General features: G+C 43.9%; 1 long non-coding RNA gene across 1 annotated transcript in view; it reads right to left on the bottom strand.

Moving 5' to 3' along the window:
- Positions 1–12,334, bottom strand: part of LOC110361785 (uncharacterized) — a 236,223-nt gene that overhangs the window by 60,295 nt on the left and 163,594 nt on the right. Inside the window, exons 8-9 of the long non-coding RNA XR_002418583.2 lie at positions 9,035–9,139; positions 1,007–1,130 (exon numbers count right to left, since the gene is read on the bottom strand). This is a non-coding gene — a long non-coding RNA (uncharacterized LOC110361785). The remainder of the gene's footprint in view (positions 1–1,006; positions 1,131–9,034; positions 9,140–12,334) is intronic.

Below are 12,334 nucleotides of genomic sequence, written 5' to 3'. Positions count from 1 at the left end.
GATGGCTTGAGAGGACATAAAACTGTTTGGGCAACAACTATCTTGGCCCAAATTGCCTCTGTTGCATTCCTCTGTTGCCTGACAAGACGTTCTCAAGAAAACACAAAATGCAGTTCTCTTTGTGCAAAAGTCTTGCAAGATTTCTTGTGTAGGTTCACTAAAATAAGCAAAAGAGCCAAAAAAGAAGCAGGAAAAATAATAATAAAAAAAAAAGAACAGAGCCTTTTCCTCCAGCTTACCTCTGTGGTGAAAAATGTTACAGAAGACTTTATAATCCAAAAATATCAGCCAGCTCCATGAGATGTGACTGAATGTAGATCCAAGTGAGATCAGGATCAATCCAAATTTGCTCATAATTACATTAAATTCATAAAAATAATTTCCCATTTTTTCTGGAACCAACCCCCAAATTGTACTTTTAATATCTAGAAATGTGCCAGTGAACAATCCATTATATTGTCCTCCCACAATTATTATTTTTTGAAATGACAGGGAGATGACAGGAGCCTGTGGCTCCAGGTTGTGAATGAGCAGCAGGAACAGATGGGTTTGTGAGAAGCAGCGATCCTGCTCTCCTGCTAAAGACACTACAAACAGGAATCTCCTACTAACACACATCGAAAATATAAATCAGTGGAGTTGTCCCTAAACAGACGATTCCACAATAGTTTCCAGGAAGCATCAATATCTATGTAATAAGGAAATGGAGCTGTAAATGCTAAAGTACTTACTGCATTTTTTTAATACAAGGACAGCTTCAATTATCCCACTATCATGCGCTAAATAAGGTTGATGAATCAAGGTTTAAGATAACAGAAGGAGTTTTCAATGCTATTAATGTGTCTTGTGGGATTCACCCTTCTTTTGGATAATGGGAAGCTTCTGGTCGTGAAGCTGTAGATAATAAGGATTTATAGCACTGTAATGTGCAGGGTTTTTCATAAGGGGCACTATGAAAACACAGGAACTTGACAGCAAATACTATTTCAATTATTTAGTTGCTTACCACCACACCAGGATGGGGCTGTCGCTGGTGCTTCACCCTCACCTCTCTTTGCCTTTATTTCCCAGAAGCATTGGGGTTTCTGCTTGCAGGTGTGCATGTCCCATTCTTCTTGTCAAATAACTCTCTTGAAAAAAAGGAGAAAAGTCATATAAGGGGCTCTTTGCCATTCCCAAATTTTCCAGCGGTTTTACATGACTACAAGTGCACTTCACATGCCCCTCTGTGGGAAGGGTCCAGAGCAAAGGGTCTGCCAGTTTGAGCTACAGTGGAAAAAAAGAATGATCTAGACAATTAAGAAGTAAATGAGAATTTTCACAAAGGGTTTTTCCCACAGCCCTGCTGAGGTCTTTGAAGGAAATCTGAGCAGAAAGAGCTGGTATGAAACCTATGAGTGATTTTGGAGAAAATGTTAATGAATCAATAGTTGAGTTCTTCATCTCTTTTCTAACCAACCAAAGTCAAGAGAAGTTTCTCCATCTTTCTCCTTCTGTCTCTGCCTTCTGGGCCATTTCACAAGCAATTTGTTATCTCATACTTTGGGCTCTGCCGCTTCCTCATTCATTATGATTTTTCTATTATATCTCTCTGCTGCAATAGTGTTGTCGACCCTCAAGCATAAATGTAAGACCCTGCTTATGGTCAGCTCTGAACCCAGGGTGGTGTGAGCTGTGCCACAGGCCAGCCTGCCAGACCGTGGAAGTGTGCTTGGCAATGCCATAACCCCATCCTGTGATGTGAGACAAAATAAACACAAAAACTAACTGACAACTGGACTCGAATAAGAATAAAATATGTGTGCTGAAAAGTGCAAGGATGACTCAAGTGCCGCAGCCAGGCACTCCCCGGCGTCTGTCAGCCTCGCAGCAATGTTTTTCTCTCTCTGGCTGTAATTGCCACATCCAGGCTGATATATTGCATTTATATTTTTGACAGGTTATGATGTAAAGGAGACGACTACATCAGCTGGGGAGGGTGCACGGCCAAGAGCCTGGCTGACCTTTTAATTAGGCTCCAATCTTTCTCGTGCCTCTTCCCACACATTTCTCTCCTCCTCCGCTGTGGAGCAAGTCCTGGAGCGCTTGTCCTGGATCCTGCATACTCTTCACCCCTTCTTCACACTCATGTTTTCAGACCATGAAGGGTTGGGTGGTCAGCCCCAAGCAACAGTCACTGCACCCCCAGGCAGTCAGCAATGGCTGGGGTAGGAGTGTTGTCATCCTGTTAAATGGGAATTTTACTATTATCCTTAGTAAGAATTGAATTATTTCCTGCAGCAGGTGCAGAGTTAGATTGCTGCTCTTGAAAAATGTAGCCTGAATAAATACTGTATGCATCCCAGATTAGGTTTTCTCCTCACTATATTCTCTGTTTTCCTTCATACAGGAGAAATACTTGTATTTGTTGCTTTCCCTCATTATGCGTTTGCTACTAGGGCTTTCAAGCCCAAAGGCCTTCACTTTGAATAGAAATGCAGCTTCTGATGTTTCCTCTATTTAAGCAAGGAAAGCAGGGTGACTGGAGAATGCATTGGTTGATTTCTGACCTATTTCTATGCTCAGCATGTTTCTCTCCTGGCCCATAGACATGGGAGACTGTCCCAATGCTGGGACTGATTTCTGCTTCCCTTTCCCTCCAATGATCCTTGCAGCAGGATTGGCTTGCAGCCGGCATAGTGGACCGTTCTGGGGGTGTAGCAGCAAGGGTCAGCTCTTTCCCCCATGTTTCTTGCCTCTTTAAGCTAAGTTTTGCTCCCCATGAACTGTAACAAAAATGTCATTTGTCAAGGAAGGTGCTCCATACATATTTAACACTGAAAGGGAATCTCAGAAGTGGACACATAAGGCAATTACATGTGTATTTTTATGTCCTAATTAGACTGAACTCTTTAATTGCAGGATGCATTTCTGACCTTTTTTTTTTTTTTTTTTTTTTTTCTGCATTAAAGATATAACTCCTCTTTTAGCAGGGCTGAGCTAAACCCCAAGAGGAAAGGTGAGAAAGGAAGAATAATTAACAATGACAAGGATGCTGCCTGCCACAGGAGCACTGCTGCATAAAGTGTATGCATAAAGGGTACACTTTAACACTCCTGTTAAAGTGTACCCCTCCTGGAACCATGTCCATGATGCTCCTGGAACCGGAGACCTGGTGGCCAGGGCTGGGTTGTCCCCAGCATGTGGGGGATTAAGGGACTGAAATACCAGCAACGGTTGTCACTTCGGCACCAAGGGGTGCATTTAGTTTCGTGGACACTCGTGAACGTCACAGGGTCAAAATGGAGAAGGATTGTGTTAAAATGTACATGTGTTAAATGTCTATGGGGATGGGAATTCCTTCTTTATTATAACTCTTAATATTTATTTTTGTGATGATAGGGCCTCAGAATGGCCGAGCTGTGCTGTGCACTGAAAAAAGGGGTCTGATGACAACCAAGCTCTCCATGAAGATCGAACACACAAGAAAACCAGACGATCAATTTTGGAAGACCAGGGACAGGAAAATATCTGGGTGAAATCTCTTATGGACTTCAAACTATGTTTGTGACCATAAGGAGCAGGCACTGGTGTGGGTACAACGGGTGCTCACAGCTTTGATAGGGCTCCATTTGGGGCAATTCTGAAATCCACAACAGCAATTCATGTAGGATAATTAAATATTTAAAAGAGAATATTTACAACATTTTAAGGCAGCTCACCTTCCTCCTGCCCAGCGTTGGCACAGAGCATGCAGGAGCAGAGGGGTGGCACTGCTAATGTCATGGGTGGGCATGAGGTGCCACTGCAGCAGCGTTTGGGGTTGGCTTGTGTCCCTCTGCCCAGCCTGGCTGGGTGCAGGTGGTTTTCACCACACAACAGCATGACAAAGGCACCTCTAGGGACCTGAGACATGGGGGTGTTATTTAGGATCGGGGGATGTGGGGGAGTGAGGCAGCTTTATTATGCCTCATAAAAATAAAATCAGGAGAGATAAAGGCAACACTTACATTTGAAAAGAGGGAGGAATAAGCTAGATAAAAGATATGAATTCTTCCTCCAAGACAGGCTACTAAATAGGCTCTTCTTGTTCACTGAGGTTTGGTAATGCGAGTTGACAGGATATTAAGGTTATTTCAGGTTCTTCTGTCTCCCAGGGTCATAAGCCTTCTGCTATGCATGTTAATCCTTCTTAGCATTCCTCCGAGTAGCTACATAAGTAGGGCAATCGGTTTAGTATGTACTCTTCCCATTTACAGCCTAGTTGGGAGGAGAAACCTACTAATTAACAGAATACCCCCAGAAAATCAGGAGATATTTTAATATTACAGAGACACTGCACAACGTCCTGTGATTAAGAAAAGATAAACCTTCCTCTGAAGTATTTCAGGGATGAGAGGAGGAAATGATCCAACAGAGAAGGAACCGGGAGCCGTTTGTCCGGCAGCCTTTCCCTCTGCTCGTCTGAGGCATCCCCCCAGATGGCTGGGTGACCCCACACAGGGGTGCCTGAGCCCCATCTCTGTACAACTTAAAACAAAAGCCTGAGTCTCATTGCAAGCACAGGATTCCCTCCCAAATAGCAACTGAACAGTTACTGGCCATGCTGTGTTGGAGGATGCTCTTGCATCGTGCATGATTCTGCGGACCAAGTGTCCGACTCAACAGTGCATCCCCAGCCCTCACTGTGATACACGCCTGAAGATATTCACCTTTTTTGCAGGTCGTTTAAAATCCCACCAGCTTTCAAGCAGATGCTATGATGACATCAGTGAATAATATGAAAAATAATAACGCTCATTTTGAGCCTGATATTTTGAAAAGCCAAATAATCACCCTGAAATTCTCTGCTACATCACCTTGTTCGGCATGACTCACTCCAAGTTCCCAAGTGCCTTCCAAACTATCTAATACCACCTGCAAACCATTCCTCCGTCTTAGTAACTGCACTTATTCTGGGGAGCACCAGAAAGCATAGAAGAGGGTGAGCTGGGCTGGGGGCCCCTCTGCTCTTTTCTTAGCTACTGCTACAATGGGTCTGCTGAGATGAAATGTACCGGCATTCAATTAAAATGAATTAGTAAAAATAAGAGAAAATATCTAAATATTTTGCTTTGAGGTGGAATTTAACAAAATATTTTTTTATTTTTATTTCCTTTTAAAAAATTTCCACAAGAAACTACAAATATTTGCCCAACATACAGATTTCTTTTAAAGGCTGACACATGAAGTGAGTTAAGTATTTTCACCTTTTAGGATGGGATTTTTTTTCTGAAAGAGAGGAGGAGACATTTCATATTATTTCATAATACCTCACTCCTGGGGAAAGGAATGTTATTCAGCCAACGGAGTAAGTAAAACAATAAATGATTGCACATTTAGAACAATCAATAAGGCGGTTACACAAAATATTACGTGATCTCAGACTAATGAGAGATGACACATTCCCCAGAAGGATAAAACACAGGCCAAATATAAAATCTAAATGAGAACCAAGTTAACAACTCATGAGACGAGCTGTTAGCACTTGTTGCTCCAACATCCCATGTTGTTTCAATCAAAGATCACAGCAACAAGCTGAGCGTCTCCAAGATGGATGTGTGTATCATGCGACACATGATATAAAAATTGACGGGTGTCTGTCAGGAGGTTGAGACACAAAGAGAAAGAAAAAGAAGCAGGACCCTGCCTGGGTGACAGGGTTTTGTTCTTTCTTGTAGCAGAGCCATGTGCTGGGGTTGCGGGTCCCTGCAGCCAGCTGCCCTTGGCAGCAGCCTCAGAACCTGAACAGCACCAGGGAAAACCTCTGAGGGAAACATAGGGCACAGAGAGGTTAATTCAAGAGCCAGAAATCTTACTTTAGCATCTAAAAAAGAGGCCAGGAGGCCCCACACCCAGCCCTGCTCCTTGCTCTCGTGGGAAGGCACCCATCATGATGGCCAAAAGAGGCAGTTCCAGCCCCAAAATCTCCTCCTTACTCAGCTGGGGTGCTGGGAGCGGAACAGTCCCCAAGGCCTATGGCTTGCACTCGTCTCTCATGACACAGATACAAAGCAAAAGCTCATCTGCTTCATCCTCTCCTCCTTTACTACACACCAGCCGAGTCATTGTTACAGTGTGTGGTTTTGATCTCATCAAGAAGGGCTGAAATATTTTAGTTTAAATTGCATCCCCGGAGGTTTAACATGACTGCACAGTCTCAGCTGGCCAACAGCATCACCACAGATGTCCCACTGCCCAGCTGGCAGGAGGTGATCTGAGGGATGGCTCTGTGAACTCAGCCTGTCCTGCCTTGTAGGTGTCTGATTTCTCTAGTAACTTTTTTTTTTTTTTTAAATATTTAATATTTTAAAAAGTTTTTTTCCTTTTCTTTTTCAGCCTAGGTAGAGAAGTCACATAACTTTTCATATCAGATGTACTGGGATGTTGCTATGCAAATGGATTTGAGGTTTTGTATCCTTGGCTGCTGCTCTGAGGCATGGAGCCTAAAGTGACCTGAAATGCCAGGGCTGATTTGACGTGAAGCTCCAACTGTATCTCATTATGTCTCAACAGAGAATGAGATGCCATCATGTTGCGTACAGTAAATCACTTTAGATTAGTACGGTTTAAAGCCAAATTGTGGTGTTCTCATTTTACTGGAAGTACCACTTGCCTTTTTAGACCAACATCACCATTTCAGCCATATCATTCAAGGAATAAAGTGCATCAGCTCGACCCGGCCAGGAACCCTCCAGCACATCACTGTAGCAGCCAGTGCAGGTCCATAGCAGGTTATTCCCAGATCCTTCTTTTCCCCAAGCTTTAAATTCACATTCTCCCTTCAGCAGTGAGCGGTGCGAGCCCCCTGTCCCCCCACAGCCTCGGAGCTGCCATTCCTGACAGTTTGTCCCAGATGCAGTAACTACAACGTGGGTGGCCATGGCTTCTTGCAACAGAGAGCTGATTTAAATCATCTCAGGCTTGCATGTGAGTCTATTTATTTTAACATTGTGAAGCTTGTTCATTCTCTAGACAGTATGTAAGGGCTAAGGGCCAAAATCTGTGCTGATGTATAGCTTTTGCCATCAGATTTATAATTTAGTGCAAGGGGGCTGAGCAAGTATAAGACAGGGCAGAAGACTGTGAAGAAGCCGCTCCGTGCTCCCATCTGCACTGCACTTAGTTTACAAGATAGATTAAAATCATGGAACTTTTTTGACCTCGTTTTGTTTGGTTTGCCTGCAAGATTTAGTCTTTGTTTCATGTTTTGCTCCTGGGGACTGTGCAGCCAAAGGGAGATTCGTAACAGGAGCTGAGCCCACAGTATCTGTCCTTCCATTGAACGATGCAAAATAAGAATGAAATAATTTTCTGAGTGCAGCCAGATCAAAGTCAAATCAAAGAAGGTAACAGCTCTTCATGTTGATTTCTGCTTTGTTCTCCTTTGACCGGCAGTATGTGAAGGTTATATGTGCAAGAAAACTGGTGCACCAGAGCAGAATTTCTCAAGCCAGTGTTTTTCTTGCAGCTGGGTCCTGCAGGACACCCTCTCTGCTCAGCTTGTGCTGGAGTTCCTCACCATCTTCCCAGGGAAATGGGACTCAATGTGCAGTGTGCTGGGGGTGTGTGGCTGCAGATGCAGCCATGCCTCTGGCTGCAAACAGCCCTTCAAACGCAGGCAGAGGTGAGGGCTGCTCGCACCCTGTGCCAGCCACACACGTGTAAATCATTTATGCTGTCACAGCAATTAGCTGCCGTAACCCAGAAAAGGAGCTCAAAGTGGGACAGATCTCCTCCAGGTTTTCTGCTTACTTATTCACCAAGGACACGGCCCAGTTCCTCATCACTGCCTGGTCACACCATGACTCTACGGTCTCGTGTCTGTAGCAACAGCAGTCAGGTTTTCTTGGCACTGGGCAGAGTTTTAAGGTTATAAATTGGCGTTTCTCTTCTCCAGCCGCCATCTCCGATGTTTAAGAGACCTGGGAGGGCTGGGATATCTCTATGCTCCAGCATGTTTTTGAGGGCACAGCTGCCACCAAAATGCACATGGGATGTCACACAGCCCATGGTGGAGCACACAGACACTCCCTGAGCTCAGAGTAAAGCTGGTTGGGTCATTTTAATAATCCAACACTTTTTTTAGCATAAACCAAATGAAGAGATGCAACGCTGACCAAAGGGCACCCCAGGATGACCCTAACGCACACGCCAGCTGTGGCAGTGCTGTGCTGTGCCATCCACTGTATGTTGACATCTCCCTGAAGAGCATTAATTCTTTCTCCCACATCTCTTGATTTTTTTTCTGTCTTGGGATAAAAGTAATTGTTTAAAATAATCTTTTAAATCTGGTTCTGGTGGTTGGTGAAACATGTTTTAAAGCATTCACTACACTGGGGAGCTAAACGTGAAAGGTGCTCTCACTAGCCTCACCCCTAGGTAAGAATGTTTCCAAGTGCAGGAGTAAATTCACACACACAAAATCAGTTTCAGATACAGTAGGGAACCCATTAAGCTTTGTGTGGTTATGCAAGCTGATACAAATGCCTTATTAATCAGAAAATCAATCATGCTGTCCAGCTGATTGATGTTAATTCTACACCAAAAGGAGGAACAATAGTATAATCAAGACTAGATCATTTCTTCCCATTACAGGGAAGGGGACAAGACTGCATTTCAAAGTGATTCTGCTGTAATGAGCTACAAGAATATGCACCATGCAGTAAGGGCTCTTTTAAGATGTGGCACATTATTTTGATCAATAACACTCAAATTTATTCTGGATCCTGGATCTAAGGAAATTTCAAATGAAGATTAAAGGAAATTATAATATGATCAGAGGCGATCACAGAGGAGGAGAGCTGTAATTATCCAAGGGGCAGCACTAATAAATAGGAAAGAGCCCAAACTCTGTGAAATCAGAAGACGGTAAGAATATGCTAAAGGTGCTGAAAGTGTTCCATGGCATCCAACTAATGCCTCAAAACTCCAAAATAGTCTATTTTTTTTTAAAATGTTTACAATTCAAAAACTTAATTAATTAAAATAATTAAAGGGCCCAAGTAATTCTTACCTGTGCCACATTATTCACAGCCAGCTCTGCCAGCTTGAGGCCTGGTATCAAATAGTCCTAGCGGCCGTATTCATAACACCCCAAAGCAGTGTGTCTGGCCAAAACCTGTTGAAAAATACATGCAAGAATTACGCTAAATGACTGGAAGATGACTGGAATACAACCCTTTCAACACAAGTCAGGCTTTGAAAGAAGAAAACACCTCATTATCATGCAAACACATATTGTCTTGGTTCCAGGCTAATTATTGTATAGCATATCCTATATAAGAAAAAGCCCCAAGGCTTGTAAGCCAAGTAAAATGCAAATTGCACCATTGACAAAGCTGAAGGCTCTATGCAACTTTAATCAAGGGGAGGGTGCAATGTATTTGTGAGACAATTGACAGGGTAGTTATATCAGAAAGACAGAGCTCACTAATATGCAACCTGAATAACAGGCTAGAACGTGGGTAAGAAAATGTTCACCTTGCCCACCTAATCTAAGGATATTCATACTTGTAAAAACCACCATAAACATTCTGTGCTGATGGCATGTAGCATTTCTGTACTGGTTCATGGAAAATTTCCACACTCCGGTGGCTGTTCCCTTTCTTTCCCATCTTTATCATGGTTGCACAGAAGCACATTGAAAATCCAACAAGGATTCAGGTCCCTGTGGGCTAGAAACACAAGGGTAATTTGTCCCCTGAAGAATGACCCTTTTAAACAGACATAGTGGACAACAGGCTGATATACACCAACACCAGAGGCTGTGAGTTACTAGATCAAGGACTCATGTTAACCTGAAGTGCTGGCATCCAAATCAGGGTGCTCCTGCCCATGGTCAGTAGACGGGACCCACCTCTGGGCTGCCCAGAACAATCTGCAAAGCTTCTGACTCACTGTGCCATTTGATTTCCTGGCCTCTGTTGATGGATGGTCTTTCTGCCTAGAGATACAAGCATTCCTCCAAAACATTTTAAGGAGGTTGGAGGTGAAAAACTCACCCTCTCAGTGTGAGGAACAGGCATTGAAAGAAAGAGAAGAGGTGCGAGGTGAACCACTGAAAGAGAACAGAACTGAAAATCAGGACCAGTCAGGTTTCTGGATGATGTGAATCTGAGTGATTCATAGTCAGAAAGCCAGCTGATTTTTGGGGAAAAGGCACTGGAAATGCCTGACACATAATGTGGGAAACTGGCTGATCAAGTTGCTGTTACTTTTCCATGGTGAGTCCTGGTGAGTCCTCTGAAAGAGCTTTGCAAAGGCAAAACACAGAAGTTTTGCAATGGTTCCTGCTGGCTGCTATGGTCTTGCCTCATTTCATTCAGTTTCAATATGAGCGGGCACGTGTCCTGGGATCAAACACAGAGTCGATCTCCATGGTGTTTCATGTATTATGTACGCTGCAGCTGAGACATTTCCAATTTCACAACTCAAGAATTCAGAAATAGATATAAATTTACACATTCCGCCACAAACAGATGGTGTCTTTGGCTGGCTTTCGCTGCATTCCTCGAAGGTAGCTCTGAGTTGCAGAAGTCAATCTTTCTACAGTGATCTCTGCTTGCAGGGGTTTTTGGGTTTGTTTTGCTTTCCCACTCACATTGCACACTGTCAGGGGCTGAATGAACACGGGAGGGCTTCCCGTGCCAGGAGAGGTGACAACAGCTAGAAATGGCCACAAAACAACTTTCTGGGTCTCAGTTCTCCATGGCACCCAGAAAGACTGATGGGGGCAAAGAAGATACCGAACACCTGCCTCAAGTTTGTGGCTAACTTGACACTCTCAAGATGAGGCATCAGGACATTCCTCCAAAGTCATCTCTTTCGACAGACCTAGGGAAGAAGTGTTTGAAGAAAAGCATCTACTACCCCTGACGATGCCAAGGACATGGCTATATTCTGGCTGCAGGAATATTTGGGTGGGTTGCATGGGGGCCTTCTCAGTCCACAGGAGTCATTGGCTGTGAGGACTTATTGCCTCTGGATGGGACAGCTCAGGGAAATGGTTGTCCCAGCAGAGCACATTTAGGTCCAATTCCAGCAAAAAAAGATTATTCACTAGGAAGTAGTGTCTGGTGAAGTGCCCATGGGGACAACTTGCAGCAGTTCCCCATCTCGAGCACAGCTGCTCCAAGGGCTGGGGAGAGCTTGTCCGCTTGCTGCAAGTCTTCTCATCAGCCCTCATAAGCAACCACAGCTTCCTCATGCATTCTGTGGACAAAAAATGATTTCACACGAGTGAAATCACCCCAAACCTCACAACAAAGGACCATGCCCAGGGTCTGGGCAGGTGAGGAATTCATCTCACACTAGGGTGATGGTCTCAGACCCCAGCTCGGCTTTGTGTCACCAGTGCCACTGATGCTTCCCAAGAAACTCATCTTGATCAAAAATTGCATCTCTGCACCTCTTCTGATTCCTATCACATCCCCTCACTGTTTTTTTCTCCTGTGTGGTCTAAGCCAAGGCACAGATGCCACAGAGTGGTTGGCACCAGTGAAAGCTTTTGGAAGACAGAGTTGGCTGAGCTTTTGGGGCTGGTTACGTAAAGGCAGTACATTTCATTAGGACCACCCAGAGAAATGTTTCCCAATGGTGAGAAACTTGAGTGAGGATTACATGTTACAACTGTGGATTCCCTCAGCTTTTGAGCTAATGCTGAATTTATTGGGGAGGATATGAAGGAGAGATGGCAAGAAACAAGAAGGACGTAGCAACAAATGTGCTGGGGGAAGCAGCTCTGAGTATTTCTCAGCCAATCACTCAGAAAGGAAAGATTTGCAGCTCTTCAAGCAGCCTATTTAACACTGGCACTGTACAGTAAAGGGAAACTTGCCAGCATATTTCATTAAAATATCTTTCCATCAGTTAATAATCATTCGCTGTGCTTTAATAGCACTTCCCCTCCAAGAATTCCAAGCAAACCCATAAATGTCAGCTCAACCTTGGGAGAGAAGTATTCTTAGAGATATTTTATATGTGGGTAAATGGAGAGACAGAGAGATGTTCCCCCAGAGTCCTGTATTATTGCCCCAGTCCTGCACGACAGCAAGTCTTTATGTGTGAAGCCAGATAACCAAGTGGCTGTTTGCATAACGATGGCCTGAGTTAGCGGCCGAGCCAGGAATCAAATCCAGGACTGTTGACTCTGATTCACTACTTTACCCCTTCCAATAAAACTTTCCACAGATGCTGTGGATCAGAAGTTATATGCCAAATTCCAGGAATAAGTAAGTTGGAAACAAATGCACTGTGTGACCCAGTAAAGTGTGTTTACAAAAGAACTACTGCTACCATCACTGTAACACTGATC

The sequence above is a fragment of the Columba livia genome, chromosome 9 (assembly GCF_036013475.1).
Source record: "Columba livia isolate bColLiv1 breed racing homer chromosome 9, bColLiv1.pat.W.v2, whole genome shotgun sequence".
NCBI classification, from domain to species: domain Eukaryota; kingdom Metazoa; phylum Chordata; class Aves; order Columbiformes; family Columbidae; genus Columba; species Columba livia.
Note: the sequence above shows the minus strand (reverse complement) of the source record. Positions and strands in the feature narration are given on the sequence as shown.